Raw genomic sequence first — 13,287 nt, 5'->3', positions numbered from 1 at the left:
CATCAGTAGCGCTCACAGTTTCATATAAAACCTAGCAGCACATTCTCTACTGCACACATTCTTAAAGTTTTGGTTTCCTGAATTCATAGAAGTATTGCCCATCAATCTCTGTTTATAGCACCCTAGGATTTCCATGATTCTATCCTCTGGACATTCCCAAACTCTTCCCATTTGCTAATTCCAAAGACTTCTGAATCCCATTGTCAGATATAATCACAGCAATGACCCCCACTTGTTGACACTAATTTACTCTAGTCACTAAGGTCTATTGGATATATGGATATACATGGACTTTCTTAGAAGATCAGAGAGGCTGCATAGTGCACAATGGTTCCTGAAGGCTGGAAAGCCAGAGTATTCAGTATGTTCTTGGTCAAGAATCTAGAAGCCTCAGGTCAGGAAGGATCAAAGAATCAGACCCAGGCTAAGATGCAATAACTGCGTTCTCCCAAAACAATTGCTGGTGCGGTTACCCATGAAAGGCTGAGGAGGCTAAGGTGCCACATCAAGGCGATGCCAGGAGCAAGACAGACCTACTGAAACAGAATTCAGCTCTGAAGTGGATCCTGATTTTTCCCTCCTTCCCCTTGTCATTCTACCCAGATTACAAGCCTATTGAATGTAGCCACCTGCAATTGGGGCAGGCCTTCCTCTCTGTTTGCTCACTTACATGCCGATCTCTGGAAACTCACTCTCAGCCACAAACTGATGTGTGCTTTGCTAAGCTAAGGGTCAGTCCATCCAGTGAAGTGGACCTTAAGATTCCACATCACAATTCATTTCCACAAAACGCATGTCAAGTCAAGATCACTCAGTAGAGGGGAAAGAAAGGTGCCACTACAAGGTCAAGAAGGGATCGATGCTCCAGATTGTATTAAGATTGTAAATATGTTGCCTGGAACATTGGTGTACCCTATTTTATTGAAAAAGAGGGACAAAAAGGGAGAGGTAGATTTTGGTGCAACCAGAGTGCATTCCTTTAATGTCCCAGTATCTCCAGCGGATACATCTCTAGACAATAACCCAGTAAAGAAACTTCAGGTCCTATTTGTGGTGTAGATGAAATGGACATAACAGACCTGCAAAGAATGTTCTGTCCAAGTGATACAGCACATGCCTTCTTTTCATCAACATGTGGAACTTCCTGGATATATAATATTAGGCCAGAAAGCAAGTCTTACAAAATGCAAAAAGCTAAAGAATTTACCTCACCTTATTTATTTATTTTGTTCATTTCATAATGGATGCCTGGTAAGTCAACACCAAGATAGGTTATAGATATTGAATTTGTGAACACTACTGTGTATACTCTCAACTGATCAGTGGGTCATCGAAAAGGGAAGGGCTAATTATACATTTCTTAAAATCTAATGAAAACAGAACGAAGATACAAGAAGTTTTGGAATACAGTCAAAGCAGTGCTAAGAGGCGAGTTTTATAGCTGTCAATGTCTACATTAACAAAACAGAGAACTATTAAATAATTAACTGAAATTTACATCTCAAGATCTTAAAACCACACACAAATCAAATGCCAAATGAGCAAGAGGAAAGAGATAATCAGGATGAGAGCAGAAATGATTTGAAGAGGGACAGAAAGAATAACATAAAGGATCAGCTGAACTGTGCGTGGTTATTTGAAGAGAAAAACAAAACTGATGAAACCTTTTCCAAAATATTAGTAAGAAAGAGATAAGACCGAAATATAGTTGGAAATGACAGAAGGAATATTAAAACAGGTTCCACTGAAATATATAGGGTTATGAGGAAATATATTGAATATTTCTCACCCCGAAATTGGCAAATCTATAAGAAACATAAAATGTCGAGGCAACGTGGCCCACCAAAAGTGACCATGAGGATTTCAACAGCATGACGAGATCAGTTATAGGGAATGAGATTGAAGCAGTCAAAGGTCTCCTAATAAAGCAAGCAGAGGACTGTATGCAAAGTTCACCACTGAATTTTCCCAGGCTTTTAAAGAAGAATTAATGTCAGAAAGCTCAAACTTCCACAAAACTGAAAGAGAAGGAATGCTTCCAGACTCACTTTATAATGGCAATTTTAACCTTACAACAAAAGCAGAAAAAGACACAGCAACAACAGAGGAAAGTATCAATCAATATCTTTCATGAATATCAATACAAACTCCTTCATAAAACACTGGCAATTGGATGTCAGAAGCACATTGAAAACATCATACACCATAATTGAGTTAGTGGCATTCCAAAGATGCAAAGGTGGGTCTTAAAAATGGAAATTAATAAATGTAATAATATAGAATGTAAATAGAATCAAGAATAAAAATCAAATGATCATGTCAATCAATGTAGAAAAATTCTTCAGAAAATTTAAGGTCGCTCCATAGAAACTGTGTTGAATAAGCCAGGTGCTTACAGACCGTATCACAACATCATAAAAGCTATCTATGAGAATCCCAAGGCCACCATCATCCTGCACTGGGGAAAAACTGAAGCAAAGATACAAAATGAGCATACAAAAATCACTAGCTGTTTTGTGTACACTAATATTGAACTTGCTGAGAAAGAATTCAGAGAATGAATCCTATACACAATAGCCAAATCAAAAAGAAAACTGGAAATAATCTAAGCAAAGAGCTAAAAGAACTCTACAATGAAAATCCTAAACACCTGAGAAAGAAACTGAAGAAGACAGGGAATGTGGAAAGATCTCCCATGTTTACGTGGGAAGAATTAATATTGTTAACATGGCCATGGTCCTGAAAGTGATTAAGAGACTTGATGCAACCTCCACCAAAATATCAATTAACCGTCTTCACAGAAATGGAAAAGAAATCCTAAAATACACATGAAAGCACACAATATCCTGAATCACTGAAGAATCCTGAGCAACAAAAGTAAGGGCAGGCATCGGATTACCTGATTTCTAAATAGACTACAGAGACTTAGTAAGTAAAACACCGCAGCGTTGGCACAAAACCAATACATAGACCGAAGGAGTAGAATAGATGGAAAAAAATGTAAACTTTTGGACCTACACCCATCTGATTCTCAATAAAGGAACTGAAGACTTAGGTTGGAGAAGTGATAGCCTTTCCAAAAACAAGTGTGGCCAGACCACACATCCACACGGAGAAGATTGACCCTTGGCTCTTGTCTCTCTCCTGGTGCAAAGTCAATTCAAAATGAGCTAAACACCCAGCCCTACATTTCTTGTTTAATGGGCTTGAAGTGCTCAGTGCACATCTTAATAATTTCTTATCACTTCAGTGATAATAAAATAGTGTTCTAAATGGCTCAATTTTAAGTATAGCCAAAGAATGTTCGTCTCTCAAGAGCCTAGATAATCCTATCTGCTATGTGTAGGATTCCTTCTAGGCTAGTTGAAACTTGGTAATAATTTATAGACCCACATTAGTACCTAAGGGACTCTGAAGAGGCATTAGGCTCCACTGAACAGGCTACATGACCAGAAGGCCTTTGTGTCCCTCCCAGCTTCATAATTCCGTGAAGTATCCTGCATAAATGTTCTATATTTCCTCAATTCTAAACTTTTCTTATACTATCAGCCATAATGAGATTATCGTTCAGGTGGCACGGAGTCGTTGTGTGCCTCTGGTGTCAATAATTTGACAGAAGCATGGATCTCAGATCGACCCTTTTTGTTGCTGTCATATCTGTGGCAATACGTGCCAAGCTTGTCCTGGGGCATATCCAGGACTGCATGGAAGCAAATGAGAGAAACATTTCAAAATTGTGTGGTAAGAACCATTTGTATATTTGTGAATCATGAAAAGTCGATCTCTCGGTGTCTATCAAACTTTCTTACTAACCCTCTTTCTAATCACAGCCCATAGTACAAAAAGCATTTCGTTTCTATGCCCAACCGTATCTGACGGTTTCCTGCGAATTATTCCTTGTTTTGAGGAATACATTGTATTCAATGTGGAATCAAAGCAAATTTGCCCTGTTGTCCTCTACCCCGTCCCACAAATGCGTGTGTCAGTGTTCACTTTCGCACTTGTTCTCCGTCCAGCTCTACCCATCCTGCCAGGCTCAGCTCAGGCTTCCGCTGGGTGAATGACGCCGGGTCACCTCCGTTTCTCTCCAGAATGGGGAGCACCTGCCCCGGTGCCTACTGCCAGAGCCCTGATGCACGGTTCGGACAGAAGCATGTGCAAGATGTGGTGTTACTGACCTTCATCGCAGAGGACTCTGCACGTCACACACACGGCTGGGCCCGTGTCCAGGGCAAAAGGGCGACTGATCCTCTCAGCTGTCATTTCTGCAGGAAATCACAGAGAATGTTACTAACCACTTCTGAGAAAACTGTAAGCATCAGAGGAGACATTTTATGCAAACAGCACAGAAAATGCAATGAGTTAAGCCCAAAATTGTAGATTATGATTAAACAACAAAGACTATTGCTGTGAGTGGTTTTCAATTTTAAAGTTTTTTTAATATACTTTTTCACTACCATATTTACAAGTTTGCCTGTGCGGATTGAGCCATAAAAAGAGGGTGATGAGATAAGATCGATTTACACATATCATTGCAGAATTTCTCACTTTTCTGCCATCCACATATGTGTGTGCTATTGTGAGACTCTTAATATGCTCCAACATTTTGCCAGACATTGAAAATGAGTAGAGTGGGAAAACCAAAAGTTAGAACACAACGAAATGTTTAAATTTGAAAGATTCTTTAGTGGTTTCGTGATACACAGAAATATCCAGAGTGTGAAAAGTCTTTACGGGGGTCCAAGCAGTTACAAGGGCTTTGGTAAATGTGGGACCTGGTAGAGCGAGATGTTTCCGGATGTAGAACTTCAGCACATATTACATTTGAGTTCAAAGTCAGTGGACAGCTGCTGGAAGGCAGTGAACCTAATGACAGTGGAGAATGCGTAGCAAAAAGCTGCCTTAGCAGAGAGGAAATGCAGCGTCCTGGTCATGAGCATGGACGCTGTTTCCTAGCTACTCAGTGCCGATCTCAGCTCTACCTCATACGTGCCCCATGACCTGCAGCAAGTTACATATTAACTCCACTTCCGCATTCCAAGGTGGAGATTACAGTAGTTAAGCATCGTCAGCATGATGTGCATTAAGTGAGAGTTTATGGTGTTTGTCTTGTAACTCAGACTTTGTAGCCTTTGACGAACATTTCCCTATTTCCCCCACCTTCCAGTCTCAGTCAGTCACCTTTCTAATCCCAGACACTAGGAGGGTGAGTTTGCAGTTTCCACATGAAAATGAGGCCATACAATATGTTTCCCTGACTTGCTTATTTCACTTAGCATAAAGTATGCAAGATTCACACTGTTGTCACAAAGGATCAAAGTCCTTTTCAGGGCCAAGGGCTACTCCTTTGTGTGTGAATATGCCACATTTGCCTTACCCATACTTAAGTTGTTTCTGAATCTTGGCTCTTCTGAATAATGATGCAAGCAACATGGGAGTGCAGATTTCCCTTCAGGAGACTGAGTTTATTTCCTTTGGAAAATCCTCTGCTCTAGTGTGGATGTGATTTGTCCTTGGAAAACTTGTTCCCCAATGGGGCGATATTAAAGCATGATAAAGCTTTAAGAGGTGGGCCTAGTGCAAGTTGATTAGGCCTTGGGGACATTATATTTCAAAGAATTAATATACTTGTCACAGGTCCCTAGTTAGTTTCTGAGAGTGTGGATCATCATCAAGCAAGGCACTCTGCCCATTTTTGTGCTTCTGTACCTTGCTGCTTGTTTTTCCAATTCTCTGCAGTGTTGAGACTCAACTAAGGAGGACTCAGTAGAATCTGAACATGGAAAACCACCCTGTCTTGTACTTTCAGCCCTCAAAACTGGGAAATTAAAACTTTCCTGTTTGTATAGACCGACATATCCGTTATTTTGTCCCAACCACAGAAAGTAAACTGATACCCTAACTAAAAATTTAAATCTCACATGCCGATTGAAATTTTCATTTTTAGAAACATTTTCGCCCTTTTTTCCCTAATGTGAACACCAATTGATATCCTCAGTGACTTGAATAATAGAATAAGGAAAGAATACATTACAGAAATATGTTTTCAGTTGGGGAAGGACTAGAGTTACAGTCTTACTACAGCAGTTGCCTTTTCCCAAATGTCCATAGAAAAGGTATTTTGTGGTATTTAGATGTTGAACGCCTACAACATTATTTAGAGTGTGACAACTGTTATTTAGAGTGCTACTACAAGTGTTATTTAGAGTGTCAGAAAAATTCCTTTACAGCCATAAAATATATGAAATAAACATATTCAAAGGTATTTCTAATAGGTATTTCTTTAGATACTTCTACCAGAAGGACTGGTAAGGAAGTTTGATGTTTACCTCTGTGTACCTGAGATTTGTATATAAACCTGGAACAGGGTTTAATAAGTGATCAGATCTATTTAAAAACCATTTTCGCCTGCCCCTGGAAACAGTGTTTGGGCTGGCGAGGGGTCAACTCCATTTGAGAAGATTCTTACCGGTACCCACCCAGCCCTGCTGTGGCCCCACTGTGCTGTGCTCCAGCCACCGCCTCCTCCTCAATAACACGGCCGCAGAAAGATAGGATACACGGGGTCAAAGCAGCTCATTTCAGTCCAGGCGTCTGCAGTAGTGAGGAAGACACGGGACCCCTGACAGATTCCAAATGGTTCCAGATAACTGGCACCCGGGCTGACAGCTGTGCAACGGAACCTTGGGTTCTTTCACTTTATTTTTGTGGAACACCACCGTCCCAAATCACTAGGACACATCGGGCTTCAAGTTCCCTGCAGAATTCCGGAGCCAACTTTGCTAATGAGGATGTCTGACACTACTGCTATAGAAGATGAAACTGCAACAATGAAGGATTCGGGGGCAGAAATGAAAGACACAACGACAGTTGAAATCTTATCAAATGAGAAACCTGTGGGAAAATTTTGGCAGAGAAGAATGCATGATAGACAGACACCAAGATCTATTTCCATGAAAAAAATTCAGATCCATTTGAAAAAGAGGAGAAGCCCTCGAAAGATGAAGCAGAAAAAGAAAAACCAGTGATCAGTTGCTCAGAAGAATGTTATCAAGACATTCCAGTCAAGAATACACTGATTCAACTGGCACGGATCAGCATGAATTTTCAGTAAATACAGTAAAAAACACTCGCAGGGATCAACAAATCGTCATCGAAGCAGCACTGAGAAGGAGCTGAATGATTCTGAACCTCGACCGTGGAGCAGCACGGAGTCAGATAGCTCTGTGAAACTTGGAGCCAGCTGTAACCAAGGCCAGCAGCCTCAGTGGCGTCTCAGTCCCGACAAGAGGTGATAGTTCTGGAAGCAGCAAAAGCACAGGCAGGCTTTCTAAAGCAGGGTCTGATTTAGGGACTGGGGTGGTGTGGGGTCGTCTTCCGGCTGTCTCTCGCGTCCAGCAGCCTCTTCCAGCCGTCTCGCAGCTGGTCCTTTCACGGCGCACCTGTGGTCTACCCCGCTGTCAGCGCTCACCGCTCTCTTTCTTTCCCTGGTGGCCTGCACGGCGAGGCGCATCTCCTAGCGCTCGCTTCTGTTTGCTTCCTGAGGAAGCCGCGGACACACCACCTGCCAGTATTCTGATCAACCGCACACAGCTCAGCCTCCATAAACCCAGAAGGGAGTCCAGTCACATCTGCCGCTCCTGTGACTCGGCAGCCCGTTACAACCCAAGTGCCTGGACCTCCACAGCCACCTCTGCAACCCCCAGCACCTCAGCAACCAGCAGCTCGTCACGTATTCTCCAGCAGGACGACCCCGGTTCTCAGTTCCGCCCCATGAGTCTTCCCCAGCCATCGGACGGTTCTGACCCGCGTGCCACCGTGCTCCGGTCTCCCGTTGTTCTTCCGTCCAGGGCAGTCTGGGTGGATCACAACGGCAGCGCCCCTGCCCCTCCTCCTGCTCCCCCCGCTCCTCCCCTCCTGCAGGGCCTCCAGTCCCCGCTGCTGGACGCTCTGCCTCCGGCCGTGCCCTCAGCCCGCCTGTGCTGCGGCAGCAGGGATACGTTCAGCAGCCCTCATCACAGACGCAGCCGGTGACTGTGCCCCAGGCCAGTACGGTCCAGCCGTCCTCGGGACCGCCCTATCCCTCTGTCCGCCGCCTCAGCCTGCACAGCTAACAGGTTATCAGCAGCAAAACTACCAAGGAATAGCCGGAGCTCAGCAGCTCCAGTCGGGGCCCGGTGGGAGGCCACCCCGACAGCCCTGGAAATCCGCTCCAAGCAGTGCTCATCTGCACCTTCAGAGCCGTCACAGCGGGCTGCACCGCCTCCAGGGTCACGGGACTCGCCCGTCAGACTTCTCAGCAGCCTGCTGTGCTCTCCAGTCAGCCTAACCAAGGCGCGATGCCCACGGCAGGAGCGCCCGTTTACTGCAGTGTCCTTCCACCCGGCCAACAACATGATGTAAGCTCTTCCATGCATGACCCGCAACACCCAGGATCAGAACAAGTGGAGGTTCCTCCAGCTACTTCCCCAGGTGGTTCCCAGGGCTTCAAAGCCATCAGTAGGCTGCTGTGCCGCCATCGCCTCCTGGTGGAGACCCGGTGATGATGCAGCTCGGTGTCCCAAACAATTCACAATCTGGTGCCTGCTCACCGCCTCAGTGGAAACAAAATAAATATTACTGTGACCTCCAGAGAGGGCGGAAGTGTGTCGAATTTAGCCATGTAGGTGATATTGTTCAGCACAGCCCTCATCTCAGCAGTCCCGTTATTTCACCAGCTCAGTCACTGGCACCAGCTCAGCCATCTACCCTGAAAACCACACGGCCCTCTGGACCACCACTTTCCATCATGCCCCAGGTTTCTAGATCTTTTGTCCCTGGGCAGGGAGACGCCAGGCATCCATTACCTGGCCAGCCACTGCAGCACAACCTCTCTGCTGTTATACAGGGGCACATTTCAAGCCAACATGGTCAGGCTGGCAGCAGGCAAGGAGACAGCTGCACCCACAGGTCCTGGAGCAGGAGAGGCAGTTATCGGGAAGGTCTTGCAAATTACTGAACTGCCAGCTGGAACAACTTGCATGGAAGCCAAGGAAACTTTTGGGGCAACTCTTTAAAATTGGTGCCGATCCATTGGCTCCGGGATCCCTGGTCCCACTTCCAGTCCCAGCTGCATAGTCATGGCGTCTGCTGCACTGGGGACAGCACGCTCAACCCTAAGTTCTCCCAAGCCAGTGACTTGGCCTCTGCGTATACTGTCTTAGCCACATTCCCCTCCTTTTCAGCTGCACGAAATACACTGAAGAAACAAATGAACTCAGCTAACAAGGTTAAGCTGAGAGCAAGCAAGAAGCATTATGACTTTCACATTTTGGGAAGGGCAAGTTCTCCTTAACACAGCTACCTTCACCTCTGATGGCCCTGCCCTCTGCCGACTCTGGTTGGCTTGGTATTTGCAGTTTCTGTTCACATCTAGAGGCTCCTGGGATGTGCAGATGTGGGGTGATAGCTTTTGGAAAAGAGCCAGTGATCCAGCAAAGGGGGAGAAAGAGATACCCATTCTCCCTACTGATTATAGAAATCCACACAGGAATGATAGCTTTACCAGCTTTTTCTAAGGAAATGCTGTTCAAATGCCTCCTAACTTTTGTAGTTACTTTGTTTCATAGTTCTAAATTCTTGTACCAGATGCAAAGCTCTATTGTACAGAAACTTATTCTTCAAAATTTGCATAACCAGTCACAACCTGTATTTTTATTTTTCAGCCAGCGCATTGTGACCCAAATTAGGATTTGGGGTAAAAGAGTGCAGGTGTGGAACAACCAAGTCAAAACCATGTACTATTCTTTTGGAGGGCTGAGTGTGGTAGCATCCCACAAATAAAAATTTACCCTTCCCTTGAATCTCTAAAATTAGAAACATTTTCCAGAAAATACAGAACTCCCCCATAGGGTCCTTTCCTTAGTCGATTAAGTAGTACAGATGTTGACTGTAAAGTAAATTATGTTCTGAATGCTCTTAATCAAACCACTTCAATTCAAAGGGGAATAGGAATCATCCAAGACAGGAAAATACTCGCACAGTTTTAATAAAGTGTCCCTCCAATAACTAATTTCCACATATTTGAATTCCCCTCCTTGTGGATTTTTTGTCACGCACAGAAATATATTTCATGAGTGCAGGAGATTTCTGAAGTGATTTAAAATTTGTTTCCATTGTTTGAAGATTACTGGACATCAGAGATTTATTGTGCGTACAAACAAGGAAACTTTTGAATTTCTGTGCAACTCGTAAGGCCATGCATTGTGTACTAATGCAAGCCTTTTTCCATTCAGGAGAATGTTTACAAACACAAAAAAGTTTTTAATTTAGTTATTTAATTCTGCAAAGGTTATGCAATGTGAAACAGATATATATTATGTCTGTGAGCACCAGCATCTTTGTTTGTTTGCTTGTTTGTTTCTTGGGGTTTGTTTTGTTTTTTTGTTTTTGTTTTTTTGGTACTGGGGATCAAACTTGGGTCCTTGTACTTTTGAGGCAGGCACCAGAACCACTGAGCTAAATCCCTCGCCCAGCAGTAGCATCTTTGGGAGAAACTTATTGTATTTAGAGAAGTTCATCCATTTTGAATCTTGCTTCTTGAGGAAAATGCCAACTTTTTGTATACCAAAGTTTGGTAGCAGTAGAGATATAGACGTGTAACCTAGTCTCCACCAATCAAATATTGCTGACTGAGACGCTGATACAGACAGGAGAAATATCTGCTGCACAGAACGCTGCTGCTGATGTAAATGAAGCAGATCACATTCACCTTTGGGGGCAGCAGCCAGTACCCAAGGTCCACTGGGAGCTGTGGTGATGTCCCCTGAGGACAACATAGTTTTCTGTGGAGAAATCCCAGCAAATTTATGGGCATTCTTCAGGCTGTGTGTGTGCCCAAGACTTACTCTCCAAGTTGTGAAAGGCCAATGAATTCTTGCATGCAAGAACACTGACTGCTACTGAAATTTTTATATCCTTGATGCAAAGTAATTCAAACAACAGTTTGTAAAGGATGTTAATATCATTAATCAAGAAAAAAATCAGGAAAAAATTCATTTCTTACTCAGCAAATACTCTTATGAGAATTTATGCTAAGGAAAATAACAACACAATGGAACATGATTTTAAATTCCAGTGAATTAGAAACAGAAGTGCACCACAGGGAAATGGTCAGGTCAGCGATGACATACCTGGAGCAGTCGGTTGGGACACCAGCACACAGTCACTGTGGAAAGGAGGCCGGGGAACTCACAGGTGCATTGAGGCAGAATGTATTTTCTGTTACACTGACTATTTAATTAGTGTTTGCCTCAATCTGTTTTCTGTTGCCATAACAAACTGCCCTAGGCTAGTCAGGTATAAAGAAAAGCTTTGTTCTGTGTAAGGAAGAGATAGATCTCTGTAGCCCACAGATTTGGAGGCTGAAAGTCCTAGATCGGGCAGCCCTGCCATTTTGTCCTCTGATGAAGGCCTTCTGGCTACACCACCATGTGCTGATGATATTGTGGTGCCAGTTTATGCACAATGGAAAAGGAGTCGAGTGGGCAGACAGAAATTAAAGAGAACAAAGGTCTAGAGAGGGTCCACACTTTTTGTTCAGAGTAACATTCTCATAAAAACAAACTGCTTAAGACCCAATCCCTTCAACAGAGCAGCACTAACCGATTCACACAGGTGGAGCCTCTTTGGTCTACTTACCTCCCACTGGGTCTCACCTGTTAAAGACACCGCCCCCACCTCCACAGCAAGACCCTGGGGTCGAGCTGCCAGAACATCAGCCCTGCAAGTATCTTTAAAGCCACGGCCCAACCACAGTGATGCTGCCTGTGGCGAGTAACAAATGGAACCGGAAGGCCTAAACCCTGCTCTCAGTGTCCTCTCTGGGGCCACCGCTCCTGGCAAACTATTCTGGAATGAATAAAATCGACATAGGAAGTTTGTGTAGAAATGTGAAAATAAACACATGATATCTTGTTAAAGGAGTGAGGAAAACATAGAATCAGGTCTATGATTTGATGTCTGCAGTCATGTCAAACACTGACAGAGTCATCTGAGTCAGGTATGAAGGACAACAGAAAAACAGCAGGATTTTTCACATTACGGAATTGTCAATCACGATTGTTGTGCTTGTTTTCCAGTAATGCAGTTCACTGTTGCAAATACTTTTACATTTTACAAAATTGTCTTTTTTCTTTTATTTTACCAAAAAATTCAAAATGATAACAAGAAAAGAACAGTAGTTAATACACTGTATATCATTATTTTCAAAACAATAAAAGACACAGATAAAAAAGATTCTTGAAAAAAAAGAGATAATAGCACAAAACTTTCTTTCGAAGGATCTAAGATAAACAAGTAGAATAAGTGGCTCAAACTAGCATATATATTAAAATATGTTTATGGAATTGGGACATATTAAAATATGTTTGTATGAGAAGGAACAGGTCAGAGTATTGTCTTGTCTGTCTTAGGAGGTAGAGGCCGACAGTCTCATCAGTTAGTCACATTATCTTTCTGTGTTATTATTTGGGAGACGTTCAAGGGGATTTATTTCCATGCTTCTGGTGCAGAGCATAGCATGATACCAAGAGTCTGAAAATTGTAGCCCCAAGATTACCCACATTATGTATTCAGTTAAAAGCAGGAGTCCCAATTTAAATGCCCATTTCAGCCATGGCTATGGTGAATCCAGGGTCATTCGTGACTCTACTTATCTGTGCCTAGAGGAGGAGTGGAGCTTGGTTCATTCAACAGGAGCCTCAGATCTTCCAGAAGTTCACAGAAGTAGCTTTTCCGTTTTGGGTGGTCCTTTGCCTGAGACAGTCCAAATAGGGTTGACTTTGTCCTAAAAACATAAACCCAGCTATCTACCACATTACTTGCAGTAGGTTTGGCAAGGATCACTGAAAAGGGGCCCTTTCACTTTGACTTTAATTGGTCGTTTTACATTTTAATGAGCAGTGTTCTCCAGGGTGGACACTAGGTGGTGCCCCTGGGCTAGGAGCTGGCAGGACTTTGTTTCCATCTGGGTGGACAGCTTTTTGTACTCGCCCAGATTAGCAAGACGATACCATAAGAGCTTTGTGATCGCTGGGTCCACTAACACACCAGAATATGGAAAAGTCCCATTTAGCTCTCAAATGGACTCCTATTTAGCCTAGTTTGGGGGGTGTTTTGAATCTTTATGATGCCTATTGGCAATAACTGGAGCCAAGACCTAAAAGTTGCTACTGGGAAAGTTTTGCCAGAGTTCACGTTAGGTCTGGTTGGCTCTTTTAACCTTCCTAGAGGATTGATGTGTCCATG

At 43.4% G+C, this 13,287-nt stretch overlaps 1 pseudogene; it reads left to right on the top strand.

Moving 5' to 3' along the window:
• The first annotated feature begins 1,240 nt into the window (after nucleotides 1–1,240).
• Nucleotides 1,241–9,334, top strand: LOC104849470 (annotated as a pseudogene).
• The last annotated feature ends 3,953 nt before the right edge of the window (nucleotides 9,335–13,287 follow it).

This window comes from Fukomys damarensis, unplaced genomic scaffold (genome assembly GCF_012274545.1).
Source record: "Fukomys damarensis isolate Sample0158 unplaced genomic scaffold, DMR_v1.0_HiC HiC_scaffold_21, whole genome shotgun sequence".
NCBI lineage: Eukaryota > Metazoa > Chordata > Mammalia > Rodentia > Bathyergidae > Fukomys > Fukomys damarensis.
The sequence above is the reverse complement of the archived record's forward strand: the minus strand, read 5'-3'. Positions and strand labels throughout refer to the sequence as shown.